Raw genomic sequence first — 19,686 nt, forward strand, 5'->3', positions numbered from 1 at the left:
TATCATGAACCATGTGGAAACAAACATGCGTAGATTCTACTCCCAATCGTTACGGGGTTAACCTTCACTGCGAACAAGGAAGCCGTGCTTGATTTATGAACATCATCATCCAATCAAGCCTTGCCAGAGAATGTAAAACGTGGTATGTGTATTCAATGTCTGACTATACATGAACTTGTGTCGAACCCCCTGAATATACATTTAGTTCCATCTATAGAGGCAATTCCTCAACAGCGTATTTTCACTTTTAGTAACATTACGACACTTTTTCCGAGAAGAAGAAACAATCGATCTTTGGGCAAAGTTTCAGTTTTGGCTCCATTTCTGACCCCAATATGATGCTTTTGTTTTTGTGAGTTTCACCGACAGTAAGAGAACAAAAAGGAAACAAAAATGGTGCAGACAAGTGTATATTATCAAACGTGCTAACAGCGACTTTTGTCCTTCCATTGCGAATAGTTGTTACTGCAGCGAGAGAAAAGTCCGGCTGGTCAGAAATGCTGTTCATATGCCACCAATAAGAGGGGATTAAAATGTCCAAGTATTTAGCTACGGAAAATTCTTTCTTCACAATCGTAATTTTCCTAGCTGCATTTGATTGTACGGCCTTTTTTTTTCTTTTTTGTGAAATTAGAAGTGCAACATTGTTTTTTTGCGTTCGACTTTAGCAATGCGTTTGACGCGATGTGGTCACCCGCCGTGCTGACCTAGTGGCTATGACATTGCGCTGCTAAGCCCGAGGGCACAGCCTCAAATCCCGGCCGCGGGGGCCGCATTTCCATGGGGATAAAATGCAAGAACACCCGTGTACATGCGCATTGGGTGCACGTTGAAGGAACTATTAAGAACTTGTTTCATCGAAGTCTTCGTAATTGTGTTGGGGCGCATTCACGCCGGCGATCGACAGAGGTCGCGAGACCGACCGTGAATGACGATTAAGGAGAGCCTCACGGCAACCGATGATAACACCGGCAAACGCATTTAGACCCTTCGCCACACTGAAATATATCGCGATTGATGTCATCCGAGGCTGCTCGCGCCGCCATCGACACGCAAAATAAGCGGCAGCGTGTACAGACTTCCTGCGCCTGCGCCGCTAATTGGTTCGGCAGCTTTGCGACTGCAGTGAAGAGGATGGTCATTGCTTCTTCTCCCTCTTGGTCGTTTACGAAATTTTGCAGCGGAAATTTGTTCCTCCTGGACAGACTGTCAACCTGCAATTGTACTTCGAAGTAATCAGTAGATAGAGAAAAAAATACATATGTGAGAGAAACGCGAAAATTGCGGAATGCGGGTGATTTGGTATCTCCACCATGACACCACACCCACTTACACTGTTTTCTCACTGACGTGGTTAACCTCTCAGGTATGGGCCGGCATTCCACTCGTACCTTTGACTGCACCGAGGTCCCTGTGACCTTTTTTTATTATTAAAAAAAGGTTGAATAAAGGAAGAAGGTTTGCACTGTGCTCAAGGCCAAGACAACTCCGTAGGGGCTACTCTACAGCATTAAACTTGGTTGGACAAGTGTACTGACTCCAGTGGAGGTTGGTTTAAATGAAAGTAGGCGCTTTTATACCTAAATAAAAATAAAAATACTTTATTTAGAGATACTCCAGTTTTTATGGGGTCACCCCCTCCGCCGTATACGAACAAGGTAGCATTGTGCAGGTTTACTGGCGACAAATATAAACTGCTCGGGAATTCAATTTTTCTCTCCGATACCACGGTCTCAAAATGTTATACGCCCACTGTCCATAGCCTCAGACTGCAAATTCAACATCTACAAGTATGTCAACTCTACAATCGCTATCCAGCTTGTTTGCCAGCGTAGAGACCTCAGGCTACGTTTTAGGGCCGAGCCTTGTCCCTCGTCGTCGTCCGTTGTCCGTAGCTCTGGTTTGCATGTATACTGTGTATACCAGACCATGTACATGTGTACTGTACATACAGGGTGTTTCAGCGAAGACATTCAAAAATTCTTAAAGGTTGCCTGTGGCAGATAGCACAATTATAGTTTATGAGCTGGTCTACTCGAAGAGGCAGACAGTACTTGCACAAGAAATTGAAATGTATAATCGAATAATTAACAGAAATTTACTAATCAAGTTTTTAACTAATTACATGATGGCCCATATTGCAATTTATAAATTGTAGCCGTGGAGTTCGTAAGGCGGATCCACTTCGAACGAATTCTGGGGATGACACCAGTTTCGAGATATTAATTATCGAATGTTGCGGAGAAATGCATTGGCGTTCCAGTTCGTATCTTAAGAAAACGTCGCTTTATGCATTGAAACACAAAATTAACTGGAACGCCAATGCATTTCTCCGCAAAGTTCAGGAATTAGTATCTCGAAACTGGTGTCATCCTGAGAATTAATTCTAAGTGGATCCGCCCTGCGAACTCCAAGGCTACAATTTGTATATTGCAATATGGGCCATCGGGTAATTAGTTAAAAACTTCATTTGTGAATTTTTGGTAATTAGTCGATTATGCATTTCAATTGTTTGTGCAAGTAATGTCCGCCTCTTCGAGCAGACCAGCTCATTAACTAGAATTGGGCTATCTGCCACGGGCAACCTTAAATAAATTTTGACAGTGTCCGCTGAAACACCCTGTATATGTACAGTATGTGTGTATGTGTGTTTGTGTGTGTGTGTGTGTGTGTGTGTGTGTGTTTGTGTGTGTGTGTGTGTGTGTGTGTGTGTGTGCGTGTGTGTGTGTGTGCGTGCGTGTGTGCGTGTGCGTGTGTGCGTGCATGCGTGTGTGCGTGCGTGTGTGCGTGCGTGTGTGTGTGTGCGTTTGTGTGTGTGTGGGCATATACGGGGGATTCACGGGTACCCGAATGATCCCCCGGTGCTTCGCCCACTCATCATCATTCACATTCGTGGATATGCGCCGATTTTTTTAAGACTACAATTCTCGTGAAGGATTTGTTTGGCTCCGTTGTGGGGCCTTCGGCGATAGAAACTGCACCTCAGGATTGCCGCAATTGCGAAAAAGGTTGGGCAGTCTAACAGTGGACGCGCACGATGTGATACTGTCGTTATTTAATGAGGCGTCCGGAGAGAGTGCAAATTTAAAACAATGTATTGGTATTTGTCCATAGGTTTCACATTTGCCTTAGTCATTTCTGCTGTACTTATCACAATCAACTTGCGACTTCAGCCATGAGAGCTGTGTAGGTTATAAAGGAATCCCGATGAACTGTGTATTTCACCTTTAACTGTGCCACATCTATTTATTTTATTTTATTTAGAAATACCTCACAGGCCTACGAAGAGGCATAGGGTGAGGGGGGCATATGTTACAATAAATACAATCGGTTAAAATATATGGATGCTACAAGGAATCAAACATAGTCACAAGACGAAGTAATTTGCATATAACAAAAACCAGACATATCTTCCAAAAAAAGAAATAAAAAGAAGTGAAAAGATAAGTATTGCATAAAAACAGTAAGAAGTGAACAAAAAGTTGCATTATACATTACATAGTTACAAAGGACTTTATACATTGCATAATATTGAAAAAGCGAAAAAGAAAAAAAGTGAATAAAAAATACAAAATAACAGAGGCATAACGCGTGGCAATGCATTGAAAACGTAATCGGTTTGATAAAACTGCGATCAGTGTGAAGGAAAATGTTTCGTTAAATTACAGCAGAAAGCGTCATGATTTGTGAGCGACGCAATGCTATCCGGAAGGCTGTTCCAGTTCTACCAAGCTTCCGGCTTGTCCGAATTCATTGCTGATTTAAATTTGAATTGAACGAAAATACAGCATTGTTATGCTTTCTTCTTATTATGCCGGCATGTTTACCGAAAGTTAAAGGAGTTAATGTTGAGATTTTTTTCCCCAACACCTCGACACAGGCCTCATTGATTTAGATACCGGGGTAGAAGACCTACTTGTCGTGCACAACTTGCGAAAGAAACTCCGCAGTTCGTCACGCGTCTCTGTCCATCGCAATGTATCCGCCTGTTCGATTCGCAGAATCAGACTAACTTATTTTTTTATAATATTTTCCGTCACTCCAATCGCTTTTGATTGACCTGTATCAAACTGCCATTTGCGATTCGGCGCTTTCGCGTCCCTGCTCCAACCCAATAGTGGGCTTTCGTAAAGCTTCGCTATAGTCTTTCGTCACGCCGTGAAAATGACGCTCCCTTTGCTTTCCTTGAAATTTCTTCGGTGTACTGCATTTTTGCGATCTGCTTTAGTTCGTTCGCCTTCTTTTACTTGGTGTTGTATAGAGAAGTACGCGCCCGTAACTCGGTGGCAGCCTCTCTTCTGAGTAGCCGGTGGAAAGTGTCCGATTCCAGTGGAGAAAACGACAATTTAATTTCTTCGCGTCTGTCAGCCAGCGCCACTCTTATCGTTCAACTCTCGCCGCATTAGAAGCTCCATTTGCCTCGAGATATTGTCTTCAAGCTCATCGGGGCCGATTCCTCGTGAGCGTATTCCTCGTTTGGACAACTCTTAGCTCGACGCCACCGGTACTTTCTTTTAGAATCATTCCTGGTTCTTCCTCGGCTATTTGAGAACTTTAATCAACCTGTGAGTTTCCTGCGACTGCTTAGAAAGACATTATTGCTTGGGAAAAAGTACGCCATTGGTTTGTTCGAAGGAAAAGCAAAGTGTGACGCTTGCGAGACTGACGACGGCGTCATCGATCAAGCGAACTATAGCGCGGGCACCACCCATTCATATCTGCTCGTTCTTCGACGTTGTGCACTTATTTCGGTTTTGTCAGAGGAGGGAAACGTTACTGGCAGAAGAAATTTAGATTAGTTCCACACTTGTGATTGATCGAGCTGCTTGCACGGATGAATTCGATGAAACTCGCACTCTATTCAAAGTTTTCGCGCGGGCAAGCCTTCTTTCATTTATTCGCAACATTCGACATTCAAGTGGGAAATTTTTTTCTGATCAAACTACAGGTATCAGAGAGGGCTCTCAAGGAAGAGCAGTTTTATCGTAGCCATGTAAATATAGCGGTGAGAAACGTCGATGTGGATGACAGCTTGATAATGGGATCTTGGGAATGCATTCGCACCTTTGAACAGTGGCGTAAAGCTGCAATGAAAAGCGGTGATACCAGCGTTATTCTATGTTCCGTTATAACTGTTCCAATTCCGTATATGTCTAGAAAATACGGCATCGTTGACGTATGCGTAGCTTTGCAGACAATGAATAAATGTCTCAGAAATGGGCGTTTGTCGTACTCATGCTCAAACCGTATCCATCAATGGCTAAATGTCTGCATAAACAAAAGTCCCCATCTTTTGGGCATCCCATTCTATCGCGACCTGTCACGGAGCCCTCACCTTGCTTACACCAGAAAACAAACAAACAATGACTTCAATTGTGCACCTACTAATGACTAGCTGGAGAATGAGGGGGATCACTCATGACTTTTATCTTGGAGTGGCACAGAACATTATTTATTAGATTTATCCTCTAGATCCTCCCGGTATTGGAAAGCACGTGCTGAAATAATGTCCGCGAAACACAAAGCGTAAAAGCTCATGAACTTCCCGTTTGTATTGGGTTTCACCAGTGTACTTCTATAGTAGCAACAATCGCCATTTACAAGGACAACTTACGTAGCTCCTGAAATGATTAGAATTAATATCAGGCATTTGTATCGTTGCCACTCCGACCGCGTATCCTTCCTACAAACACGAATACCGTGAGATGAATTTTCCAGTAAAGGTACGACTTACAGGGCCTCGCTAACACCAGGTTTTCCCGCCGACATCTCAATAATTGAATGCTTTGTGATTCTTCAGGAAATCTTTCGTACACCTTGACTGTTCCACGCATTCTGAAGAAGGCCCTCTACGATCATCCCTGCAACGCGTTCCTCGCAAACAACTAATTTCCCAAATAAGAAAAGCTTACCACCACGCTGTTGAAACTTCAAGCACCAACAATTTACAATGAATTCCGGGATCGTTACTTATTTTGTGTTTTCCTGTATTTGTAAGTGCCTAATCCAGAGCTGGAATAACGACTTCTTCCTCATGGTACTACCTTATAACGAAGGACTTCAGTGGAATCTGCCATCTCACGTCTGCGCTCCCTCGAGCCTTCACTGCGCTTTCGACTGCCACTGGATTTATGTAATTTCCAGTCAAATGTACTCTGTCGCAGCAGGCGCCACATTTAGGAACAGCGGATGTTTTGTTATCGGCAGGATGGACAGTGTCTCACCCGACTTGTGTGACTGTAACTAAACCATCGAACACGTCTACTGCCGCTAGCCGTTGTTTTTATTTATTATCTATATATACACGCTGCAGCCCAACACAGAAGTATATCAGTTTTGGGTTCAAAGCCATTCTCTGCGGACTACTCTAAGCCAGTTGGACGACTGGCCGATCACGAAGTAGAAGATGTTGGCACAATGGATTAGAGCGTCATCCGTCGTCCTCACAAATAGCCACCAAAGCACTGTTACGCGTTTTAAAAACGACTGTACTTTGTGACCGATTTTGAATGTGCAGTGACCGTTGTTGTGTGTGCGGGTGCACTGGTTATCTTTGTTTTAAAGTGATTTCCGACAAAAGGCAAGCACATGGACATATGGATGAAGACACAACACACGACTAGAACAGTGCGGCCCACGGCATCATAGTGTTGTGTGTATTCCTGGTTACATGCTTAATTTTTTAATTCTTGAAATCATTTTCAATTTTGAATCTATAGCAAGATCAGACGCCAGGCGCAAACCAGTTGTCATGCATTTACCTAAACTAATTTTCTTTCGTTAACTCCTCCCCTTCCACCAGTCTAGGGTAGCAAACCAGGTGCCAACCACTTAATCACACTGATTTTCTTTCTCGCTCTCTTCTTCTGCATCTTTGGTTTGCACAATGGTAAAAGTCACCGCAGTTTTTTTTTTTTTTCCTGCTTACTTTCACCTTGAATTCCACAGGTGCAGTGTGAACTAGTAGCACATGCTCGAGCTTCTGTCGCGTAGTGCTTATTTCGTGCTCCTCCATTGCGGTGCACATCATTAAGAAAGGTGTTAGTTAAAGCATTGCTTGTTCAGTAGTATAAGGAAGCAGGTCTCGCACACGCTCGAATCTCTAAATGCCGTGAGAAACATTTTTTCGTCCGAGCGCAGGCGCTGACTTGCCACGCGGGAGATCCAAACTCTCTCCCTCTGCAATTATAACGCACGAGAAGACGCAGGTGCACTGACCCGAAGCTCAACTCGTTCTTGAAAGGCGCAACCGCACGGACCTCGTCGTGACGCGCCAGAACGGCGTCGCGCCGGAATCGACGTTGTCGCAAGTGATGATGCGAAGTGTTTCCAAGTTTGCAAAGCAGAAGAGAGAGAGAGAGAGAAATCAATTGGAAGTGCAGGGACGGGGTTGAGGGAGGTGCTTTCAGAATTTCGATCCAGAAAACGACCTCCTCTGCGCGCACAGGCAGGCGTCGTCGCGAGCTAATGGCGTTAATGACATTCGAGCTCAGCTGCTGCCGACGCATGACCGTTAGCAACGCGCGACATTTCCCCCCCCCCCCCCCCTTTAGCTGCTTTTGGCACCAGCCTGCTTTCCTTACTGAGATGCCATTGCTCTCGCGCGAGCCCTTGTGATAGCCGGAGCAAAAGCGGCGTACAGTCGCAAACCAAGACAGCACCAAGAACCAGCGACATGCAGAAAGTAAAACCAGGCGAGATGCTCTCCGACAAGCCTTTCCCGCATTGTTGGTGTAGTGTCGCAATTTGTTTTTTTTTATTATTATTTTTGCTGTGTCATTTTTTGTAGCTTCGTCCGCTTCTTGCTCCCCACTTCTCTTGCTGAACGCTCGAGTAAACAATAATTAGCCCCACAGTCACCAATAAGGGAAAGGCGCGATCTCCCAGCAGCGCATGCGCAAAATGTCTTTCGCCAGCATCTCTCTGTTTACTTGCCGCAATCTTTCACATTACCGTATTCCTAGCGAGGCTACTTTTTCTTTAACTTACGCTATGTGAAAAAGATAATTTTATGTAATCTTCATTAGTTATTGGCAGGGTGCTTTCAGGTGTTATAAGGGATTGCTCCTTATAACATATTCGAAAATGTTGAATATTACAGTCAATGCGTTTTTCCTTGGTTGCTTTAAGGCAAACGACATCAAGGCGCACATGACAACCCAAAAAAAGTTGTTCCCACATGCTTAAAAATAACATCTGGTGCGCACTAGCAAAAAAAAAGACAAATGATTAAAAAAAAAAACGGCCAGTTGCGTCACCATTTATAGAAATTAAATCGTTTAAGCTCACCTTGTGGAGATATCATTCAAAGAAAAACAGAAAAAAAAGTGATTTAATGAATGATATTGTCCTCATAAATTTCAAGATCGCACAAAATGTTCTGCGACCGAAACATCCGTGTTGTGGCCATAAGTTCTAACTGCTCCCTGAGGAGTACTTAACGCCTATGTCTCGGCGCGCACACTGACACCAGTAGTTAAGTTTCACTTGCGATATGCTTCTGTCTAGTTAAAAGCGGGCCTTCTTTTCCGTCTCCGCCGCATCTAAAGAAACGTTGCGGGCTATACCAACACCTAATCTGTAGCTCTGCGAAGTACTCTCGTTAACTTTGCAAATAAAAGAGAGCTCTTACTTTTATCAGTCTCTTAGATATATCTAGTAATATCCAAGCTCCGAGGGTATTTTAATGAAAGAAAAAAAAACATTTTGCACTCTGTTCTTCAGCAAAACGATATGCCTTTTGACAAGCTGTATGTATACGTCTTCTAACATTTTACTGCCCTTAAATCGAGCAGTGCCTGGAGGAAGTTTTCGTACCTGTGCTGCCTTTACACCGCTTTCCGTTTCCGCGTGTCAACAAACACACACGTGAAAAGAGAATGTCCTTTAATTACATAAACAAGCGCGCACACAGGTACACACACACAAAGAGAAAGAGAGATAGATGAGGGAGGAATATCCGTCAATCATTTAGAACTTTGTCAAAATTTCTAGGAACTAGATATCTCTAGAGCTGATCGGAAGTCGTCCTTCGAAGTGACGATAACAGGCTTGTAACTCGCAGAATTGCATTACAGGATTACAAATACGGTAGCAAGCTCGCCGAAGAAAATGAAAGTTTCTGCAAGCGTATAGAGTCCACACAACGGAGAACGCAAGAACTAAGGGCAAGACGACGGTGGCGCGGCCCGAAGAGTCGGTCAATACCGACACCACGCTGCGCTCAGAGCTAGGATTCCGCGAGCCGGAAAGAGTCTAGGCGTGTTTCGACTGCGTTTAACTGCGGAGCAGCTCTCAGCCCCGGGGATCCTAAATTGCAGCGCAAACTGCGCGCGGCGGCAGCTTTTACAGTAAACAACGTCTCGCGACGACAGAGCACTGTCCACATGCGCCGGCGGAGAAGAGATCGCCCCGCCGACTGCGTTAATCTATTCTCTCCTTTTCGGAGACGCGGCGCTCGTTCCGTCTGCAGAGTGCGTGAACGTACACACAGCGCATCGCCTGTGTACGTACATCTCCTCAGCGGAAGAATACACGTAAGCTACAACACAGTGCGTGTTATTCGCTAGAGCCTCTGTGGCCATGCGTTGTTTCTGCTGCTTTAATTGGCTACGCCGTGTAGGCACACAGTACCTGTTTATTTGCTCCGCTCTAGCCCTGCACGACCATGTGCGGTAGCGCTTGTTACGAGATTACGGCCTTGGCTAGACACTGTCAACAAAACCTGCTGCCGAATTGCCATCTTCAGCGCAAAACCAGATAAACCAGCTATGAAACTCGGGGAAAGAAGCTGCAACAAAGCATCTGCACAACTCTTGCACATATCAGCTGCTTTCTGACGATTTGGAGAGGGATAGTTAGATGGAAGTAGAATTAAATGAAAGATAGGGGGATTAGCTATCGCTGAGACTGCTTGGCTACTCTCTGCTGGAGGTGGAGGGAAAGGATGAAAAAGATTTGAAGACGTTTCTGATGATGAATGTTCCTTTCGAAATGGTCTACCTGCGAATTCGTTGATATTGATCACATGCTACCATGGTCTTAAACGTAAAAGGGACCGACACTGTTTTCTTTTTTCTTAAAAATCCGAATATTTTAAGAGGCTTGTTTCTGCTTACGAATCCCACGGGGAGCATCACAAAATAATTGAAAACGTCTTGTACTGCGAACGTCGTTCATTTTAGTTTGAGCGTGAAAGGCTCCTTACCTATGAGAATGCGGGCATTGCTCGTTCCGCACCGTCAAGTACTCAGTCAGAAGTTCACTTTTCCAGGGAACTCGAATCCTGTACATGAGAGTAAAAAAAAAAAAAAGAAGAAGAAAGACATTTTAAAACTCTAAACCAAAGTCCGAGGCACGTCTAATAACGAACACAATACTCGGCTGACTTTATTTCTCGCTAACTAATGTCGCTACAAGTGTCATAGAAAGCAGAAATGTTTCAGGTAACAATATGTAAGGGCTTGTCATTTGCCTTGATAATGGCACCATTCTTGGATGCTCGTTAAAAAAAAAAAGTGAAGGAATCCCGCGTTACTGTCAGTCGACAGTGTCGTCTTTAGCTTACGCCTGCTCTGCAGTTTTTCGAAGTTTTTCACACGCTGCGCAACAGCAATGCGTCTAAATCAATTGAACACGATACAGACACCCTCGCATACTAATAATGCGTGTCTGGCGTTTGCTACGTGTAGACCACGACCGCCAGTACCTTAGCAAGCTGGGAAGTCTGCTTAACAGAGCAGAACAAAGCAGTAATCACCGACAGGCCATATGAAGAACGCATGCTTAGTACTTCCTGGCCTAGTAGTATACAATACCACTGTTTTCGGTCTGGTCGGGCTTCTTTGTAATGCACAGCATAGCGCCATTAGCGGCCTTTGGTATGCAAAAGAGTGCGATACATCGTACGTCGGCGGCCTCCAATACCTCTCTTTCGTTGTTTGTTTCAAAGCCTGTTCGACTATCGTATCATCATTTGGAACACGGACACACTGAGAGAAAATCACCCTTGCGAGGGCTTGGAAAATGAAAGCCGCATTACGGAAAGACCGGTATACCGACACAAAGCCGCGTGGGAGCGATTGAACTCGGTAGTTGGCGAGCCAGCTTAGGTCTCCGCTTCCATTTAGCGCCGCAGCTGTTAAAAGGTTAATAAGAACAAGACACCACGAATGTATTGGGTGAGTGAGCAGAAGCCACAATGCCGCATAATACGCACAGTGAACTTGTAAATTCTAGTCCGACTATTGCTCAATTTCTCATAGCAGCTCACCTTCGCAGTTTACTACGGTGAACGTGGCGAGGCAGGCTTTAAAAGCTCAAGTATTTCATTGATTTTCCTTTCAAACGCAGACAAAAGTGTATTTTGTAAATATTAGATGGCGCCACTTTCGCAAGGATCTCTTTATTCAGTCCTAGAAACGTCGTCTGCTAAGAGTATGGGAATTCCTCAAAGGCACTGACCTTATCGAATTTACCTGACCGGACCTCAGCGCTTATAATGCAATCACAGCCCTCGTACGCTATCTATACAGCCATGCCGTTCACAAATAAAGATTGATGGATTCATTCATTCATTCATTCTAAACAAAGTCTGCATATGTTTTTCTGTGTCGGCTTTTGCATCCTTTAAACTGACGGCCTTAAGCAATAGACTTTCTTCTTTTGGATGGGTGAATATTATGAGAATCCTTTTTATACTGTTGCTTTATACTTGCCCTCAACTCTAATAGGTTCCCTTGCTTTGCGAGACCAATATTCCAACCGCTTTTTAGTATTCTACACCGCCAGATTTTTTAAGCTTTCCTGTTATATCCGTAAAGTCCAAGACCTCGGGAAAGTTCACAGCGTGCTGCTCATTGACCTCTGGAAGGATATTTCAACATAATATGTTGCAATATAGCTACGGTTTCCGCGCTATTTTTACACGCTGCGGACGCTTAGGCGCAAGCTTGTGCCAAGCGATTGACAGAAAGACTTGGTCGACGTCTTTGTACGCAGATAATCTCTGGGTTCGTTAAAATTAGAAGTCTGCAGAATTGAAGATCCGTCTGCGGTACGTTTATAGACTGCCTCTAGGCCGTTTAACATAATCCATACAAAAGTAGTTGTACCGCTCTTGATAATGGAAACCTTTCCAGCCATGAAATCAGTATACATCCCTTAGCGGGACTGTGGTGTGTGTCGGCGTTCTTACGCAGTCATACATTTCATGATGCTCTCTCTCGAAGCTTGGCACAAGTCCCCATTCCCATATTTCTGCCTTCCATTTTTCACCGCAGTGCGTACGGTAGCAAAGTGGCTGTATCTTCATGGTGAACCTCCATCTCTTTTCCAGTTATTCCGACTATCCCTGTCTCTTTCTCTCTTGTCCACATGCTCTGTTGTCTGCCTTCCTCGCGCTCTGATCCTCGCGATCTGATCCTCGCGCACCTATTCGCATATTTGTTTAGTCTACGTTTGTTCTTCTACGTTTGTTTTCGAACTACACATTGCTCGATTTCCTTGTTAACAATGCTGAAAACTTATGTCGGTAGCCATTACTGCTAGCGTTCTACTATTACTTCATTTTTTACAAAGGGGGTCTATTTCCTGGCGAAAGAAAGCACGCACACGCGGGAAGTAAGCAAGAAAAAATGCCGCAGCCTAGAAATGGACGTTACCCTTTCTGTTCTTCCTTCTCGCCTGCACCCGTAGCCTGTCGAATGCGACAAAATAAAGAGAGAGATAGAGAGAGAGAGAGAGAGAAAGGAAAGAATATAGACCAGAAAATGGGCGCGCGCGCCGTGGCGGCGAAACGTGCCCCGACTAGAGGTCACATTCGCGAAGCTCCATTAAACTGAGCTGCCTACTGCATGCCTTGCGATTCGTTCTGCGGCTTCCTCGCACTACACCGCCGCGTTGTTCTCCATCTGCGCTTGTTTCGCGCTACTGTGCTGCGTTTCGGCAACGCGCTTTTGCGTCGTGCGTTACGTGCCAGACGACCGACTGCGTGTGTTTCGTGTGTGTCTATGTGCGTCATATATAAAAAAAGAAACAAATGTGTGCGCGCGCGCGTGTGTGTGTGTAAAGGGGAAGGGAAGGGGAACGCGAGGGAAAGAAAGGAGAAAGGCAAGCAGGGAGTGTTCCATTTCGGCTGTTTAGGTAGCTGCACGTCGCGCTGCCGCCACTTTTGTTTCGTAGCGACGCCTGCTCGAATTTCGCTGCCCCCGTACGTATATATTTTCTCTCGACGTTGCAGTGAGGCTGATTCGTATTGTCCGCGGCAGCCGCGTTCCGGGTTGGTTCTCACGTCTACTTCCGGCTTTCGGCATACGATTTAAATTTCACAGCTTTTCCCCCGTTCATTCATTTTTAGTCGAGCGCGCTGTCTCTTGTTTTCGTTTTTCTCACCATCTGTACCATATGAGTGGGCTAACAGTGGACATGACCAGAGTACTAAGGGTACGTGGAAAGTAAGAAAAGTAAGCGGTGCTATTCGAGACGACGTTGCGAAGCACGCAAATGGTAACACATTCACGTCGCTCTCTAGTGCGGAGCTAATATAAGGACGCTGCATGTTGTAAAGCAATAACTCTTGTTGTTTAGACTTGATAACAACAACCGTGTCAGGGTCAGCGGTGACAGCAAAAGGTCTACAGGACTGGGAAGGTATTCTCAGACAGACGCTTTCTGCGATATCACTTTCAGTGTGCGCTTATTGGCCGGTTTAGCAAACCCGGACGACCTGATTGGCTAGTGCAGCACTACGTAACGCCAGGAGATGGTATCATCGAATGTGATCGCGCGAGAATACGTCCCCTGTGTGATGTATTTATGAATGTAGCTTCACACACACACACACACACACACAAACACACACACACACACACACACACACACACACACACACACACACACACACACACACACACACACACACACACACACACACACACACACACACACACACACACACACACACACACACACACACACACACTCACACACACACACTCACACACACACACACACACACACACACACACACACACACACACACACACACACACACACACACACACACACACACACACACGCACGGTGTTTATTGGGTATTTCACTTGATATTATTATTTTTCAGTCGTTCCACAGCTTATCATTTGCGGGGCAACACGCAACAGAAGTGCTGTCAATATTTTCACTTGCCTGCATATGAACCATTCATGCCCATTCGGCGGCTGGCATTTCGAAGAATAACACTGAACGTCTCCGCTCGCTTCCGTACGTTCATATTTCTGTCCACTAACACTTGCGCAAGAAAGTTTGTTTTTACAGCCTCTTTCAGTTAGGCTACCGCAGTTTCAAAATCATAAACACTGCCTTACCAACGTCTCGGTTTGCATTAAACTTCAGCTAACAAAGAAAGAATACGTGAGCGGATTACGTAACGAGGAAAAAAACATTGCAAAGAAGCGCATGAATAATTCATCGTGGTCTCTAAACAGATTTTACGACCTACTTTAAAGCCAAACTCAATTCTCATGCAAATATTTATGACCTTCCTCTGCGGCCTTCAATAGCAGTTGAAACACGCATACAGCTATAGACATTTCTTTATTTCGCCGATTGAACAATGACCAAGTCAGAAGAGGCGCTGGATAAAATCTTATCGCACTCTGACATCGTATACGGAGCTTCCGACTGTGCCTATGCCAGGCTGCATTGTCAGACACTTCAGCGTCGTCGACTACAATCATAACCATTCTAATCAGATTCGAATACGGTGCTTTCAAACCGAAGCGAACAAATCAATTTTCACGTAACCATTCGAACGAAAGCAGGAGCAACTCACGAGTCTTGCAGTATCAGTAATGGGACCGTAGCTTTCCTTACCCTAGATATTGCAAACGGATTCGTAGAGATATGATCTCAGTAACTGTTGTGCAACTTACTCGAATGAGAGCGCGAAGACTCGCGTTTACTTTGCCCTCCAGTTCAGCAAAGCGGTGGTAGGCGGTGACAAAGCTACGATAGAATAAAGTTTCTGTTCGCTGTCTGCGTCGCATCTAACGGCTTCATAAACATTGCTGGGCTTGGGCCTTCTGCAACGTTGGTTCGTTCTCATTAATTTTTTTTTCAACTTTCGGAACTCGTGCGCCCGGTGCAACAAAAGTACGCATATGTGATCTCTTATCAAGACTACAGAAGGCAGGTACATTCAAAGCACCCCACTTCATGAAGTTTCTTAACAAGAAGGAAAGAAGAGAGAGGGGTGGAGGAGGGAAGGCGTTTGCACGAAGCAAGTTGTATTTTTAAAGAAATATACTTCACAGTTCGATCGTTCTGACAACGCCGCGAGGTTACCGTGGCTTGGCGAGCACAGCGTTAGCATCTCGTTTCAAGATCGATGCCTTTCATGTCTACTACTTTTTTTTTCATATTAGGTTGATTCGTCCTCTCTGCATTTTGTCCTTACTTCATATTCTCTGTGATGTCTCATTTTTGTAAATGTTAGCGCGCTTTTTTTTCCTTTTTTTACGCGCATTTCAGCGGCCTTTTTGTTGCAAAAGCGGACACGCAGCTTTTATGGCGTCCCCCAGAGCCACGCGGCCCCCCCTTTTTTTACGAGTCGCTCGCTTCGTGAGGCCGTTGGGCCACAGTACGTGTCTTCCGGCCCACATCTTTGCGACAGAGTTCAATAGCGTTGCAGTTGCGGGACCTCGCGTTTTTATTCTCGTTGTTCGTGCTTTTCTATCCAGTCTTTTATGCAATTCATCTCTGCGCCTCCTCTTCTGTGCTCTCTTCGCACGGGAAACTAGATCGGTTTGGAGAAAGCCACGGCTACGTGGTCGGCTTCGCCGCAACGCAACGCACGGACGAACATTGACTGCGCTGCGCGAGTCCACGGGGCGCGCTCACTAGGCGGCAATAATGGAGCCGGAATGCATTCTACCCGAGTGGCCGTTAAAACATTTTACCGATGTCCCTTCCTTCGTTCGAACGCAATACACGAAATGGGAGCCGAGCTTGGCGCGAGAGAAATTTCGACTTTTAGTGTTCAAGGTTGCGAAGAGAAAGGCACGTTATGCACGTGGGCTTCCTTTCGATGTCCATTCTTTTTTATTTATTTATTTTTAAGCATTACAATGGCAATATGACGGATAAGATATAGCAAAGTCGTGAGAGGGCGGTAATGCAAAAGGTTAACGAAACATGCAGGTATTCCCTGGTAATATATCTTTTTTTGCGTGTGTGCAATCAACATTATCGTAGTGAGTATATTTGAGATAGAAGTGTACAACGAAATCAAATAGATATATAACAGATATATAACAGATATATAACGCGACTGGTCATCACAGCACCACGACTGGCCGGTAAGTTTAAAATACGCTTGATTGGCCCACTCAGAACAATGGGCCCAAATATTCGCATCTGATATCGATTATACATGATCGGCCTTAAATCAAAGACACAAATGCTGGAGCACCCGTTCCATATTTTAATACATTTTAGTATGCGTTCATCGCAAGGACATCTCCGGTTTTCGCCTGCTTGCGAATAATGTATCATAATGATGTCAATATATTTTTTTCGGAATCATGCTTTTTTGATTTATTAAATGTAATACACAAATGAAGATACAGAAGGGGGTCCCAGGGCATAAGATTGTAAGGTGACCTGCGGTTTGTATACGTAATATGTTTGTATAAATGCGTATAATTGGGTCGTGGCATATTGGTCATGGACGCACCCAAGGCGCGAAATAAACATCCACGAATCGCCTTGTATACGTTTAACAATATGTAAAATGGCCCCTTTAAATTTTGCTACTCCTTGCCAGCCAATTGGAGGTAACCCACACCATGTTATGTCTTCACCGCTTGGGCTGGTTGCTCACAGCTGAAGGAGATCAACGACCACAGCGCCAAAACTTGCTTTTTCGCCTAGGCCCTCTCAACAACTCATCCCTGGAGAGACGTCTACAGATACCGAACCTTCAAACGGATCGGCCGCCCTAAAGGTCACGTCCTCGGCAAATAGAGTAAACGGCGTGCAGTGGGCACGGTAAACAGGCGCGCTGGGCAAGGAAAATAAAGGGAAAGAAGGCAGCGATGCAACAAAACAACGCGAGAGCAAGCAGGGTGTCTACAAATAGAAAATGGAAGCCACAGGAAAATAAATAATAAATAAATAAAGCAGCCAGAACGCAATTGAGAAAGCAGACCGACAGTCGAACGCACAAAAAGTATTCACTGTCCTCTTAGCGTACTGGGCTCGTATTTTTCCGTCCCGGACGCTCCGTCGCCTGCATCGGGCTCGGCGTGTGAGCCGGCAGCGTTTTCTTTCTTTCTTTCTTTCTTTCTTTCTTTCTTTCTTTCTTTCTTTCTTTCTTCTTTCTTTCTTTCTTTCTTTCAATTTTTTTTCTTGTGTGTGTGTGTGAGTGTGTGTGTGTGTGTATGTGGCGTTGTCACTAAGGCGAAGGCGTGCTCGTGGCGCGGACCCCTCTCTCTTCTGCGACCCGAGGTGACTTCCTTATTCTAAATTGTCTCCGCCTCGAAGAGCTCCGACGCGTTGGCCTTTTGTCTTCTCTCGCCCGATTCGCAAAATAATAATAATAATAACAGTAAAAACTACGAACGCCGAAAGTGACTACTCCATGTTGGGAGCTTTACCAGGGTGCGACACTGACTCGAGCTTCTTCTTGCTGTGAGCAAGCCAGCAAAAAATGAAAAAGAAAGAAAGAAAAGAAAAGAGAAGAAATGAGGGAGATCCGACGAACAACAAGGGGCGGTGTGTTTCCCGCGCTTCGTTTCTTCCATTCGGCGTTGAGGAATCGCGCTCTGACACGGCGAATGTGTCGCAGCCTCTTTGTCATCCGTTCTCGGGTGCGCGCCTCCTCGGCGATGCTCTCTTTGTTCAGGTCCGCGATGCGCGCGCTCGCCTCCGTATTTCCGTAGCGCCGTGTTTTCTCTACCGAGCGCGCCTCCAGGTATAAGACGTTGGCGGAACCGCTTCGAGCCCCAGCGTCAATATACGTGCGACAAGGTGTACGCGTACGTGTGCATATGCCGGCGTAAAATGTAGCGGACTTGTCACCGAGCCAATCAGTGACAAGCCTCAATCAGTCCTTTTTATTGGCATCGCACACGGGAGTGCCAGGGTGCCGCTGTACGCGACTCCGAAGGCGGGCGTTTGTTCGACTCTCATCTTTGACACAGCTGCGTACTTCTCTGCGTCTTTACAATGTACTGTTTAGTTCACTCGCCTCCTCGCTTCTTACTGCGACCCGAGGTGACTTCCTTATTCTAAATTGTGTCCGCCTCGAAGAGCTCCGACGCGCTGGCCTTTTGTCTTCTCTCGCGATTCGCAAAATAATAATAATAAAGCAACTTTATTAGTAAATTACCCTTCTAAAAAATATAAAAGCCTATTATATTGTAAGAGGAAGCTTGACAAGCAAGAAATGGCGGAAAAAATAAAGCACAAATGATGACGATGCGGCTTTGAAATTCCCGCACTAGCTTGCCGTGACGTCATGAGTTTTGACAGCATCTGCTGGATATCGGCGTGAAACTAAAAACGATTTACCTTAAATTTTTTTTCGTCTAACAACCAACTGGTGATCGCAAAATTAACAAAAATATAGCTTTGAAAAAGTACTTTGTAATTCTAAAGTAAGCTAGTGTTTCCATTTAGTGTCCGTTTAACCTCCCTGCCCTTCCTCTCTCTCTCTTTTATGTAAGCTCCAATATTTATACTACATTAGCTGACGAAAATGTGCTCAGTTGTTTTATGGAACACTGTTACACTGTAGCTGCTTCACTACTTTACTGCGGCCGCAACCAGTGTTGTAGTCCATGGCGCACTTCTTGGCTTGTTTGCACTGCAAATGGTTTGTGTCTTATGAGCGAAATGTTTGGCGCCGTCACCGAGTATAAAAGAGACTGATTTCCTAACCCACAAAAGTCAGAGTTCTAGTCCTAAAGGGGTAAAAGATGTAGGGAAAGTTATGCATAGTTGGTACCAGTCTTGAAGCATTATCTCTGTTGGACCAATTGGAAAGTTCGCTTGTACCCCTTCATTGGGACTGGCGCACTTTTCGTATAAAAGTATACCTAGGAGTATCGCGTGAGTCATAATATAATGCCTTCCTACGACCGCTTCGCTAGATTGACTACGTTCATTATGGTGAGGTTCACATAAACCATCTTACACGGAAAGTGTACTTGCCATAATTCAAAGTATACATAAGTGGGATATATATATATATATATATATATATATATATATATATATATATATACATATATATATATCGCGGAACACTTTCATTGCAATGTCGTTTGAATGATTGAATATGGGGTATTACGTTCCAAAACCACGATTTGATCATGAGGCACACCGTATAGTGGGGGACTCCGTATTAATTTTGACCACCAGGGGATCTTTTACGTGCCCCTAATGCACGAGACACAGTGCCGTTTGCATCAGTCGTTATATACATCTATTCCCTGGTGAAGCCAGTATACGAAGACGAATCAGTAAAAGCACTACCCGCGGTCCTTACGGGAATACCAATTTCCCAGCTTCTCAGATTTCTGCGATTGACAACACTGATAGACATATGGTGACATATTTGGCGCAGAAAGAGACGCTCAGATCAAGCATTTGCTGGCCAGGTCTGCCAGGCTAACCCCGCCT

At 44.9% G+C, this 19,686-nt stretch overlaps 1 protein-coding gene across 1 annotated transcript in view; it reads right to left on the bottom strand.

Moving 5' to 3' along the window:
* LOC119442491 (insulin-like growth factor-binding protein complex acid labile subunit) overlaps positions 1-19,686 on the bottom strand; it is a 156,572-nt gene that overhangs the window by 69,548 nt on the left and 67,338 nt on the right. Inside the window, exon 2 of the mRNA XM_037707392.2 lies at positions 10,208-10,285. The gene's annotated coding sequence lies outside the window, so the exon portion shown is untranslated. The remainder of the gene's footprint in view (positions 1-10,207; positions 10,286-19,686) is intronic.

The sequence above is a fragment of the Dermacentor silvarum genome, chromosome 2 (assembly GCF_013339745.2).
Source record: "Dermacentor silvarum isolate Dsil-2018 chromosome 2, BIME_Dsil_1.4, whole genome shotgun sequence".
Lineage (NCBI taxonomy): Eukaryota > Metazoa > Arthropoda > Arachnida > Ixodida > Ixodidae > Dermacentor > Dermacentor silvarum.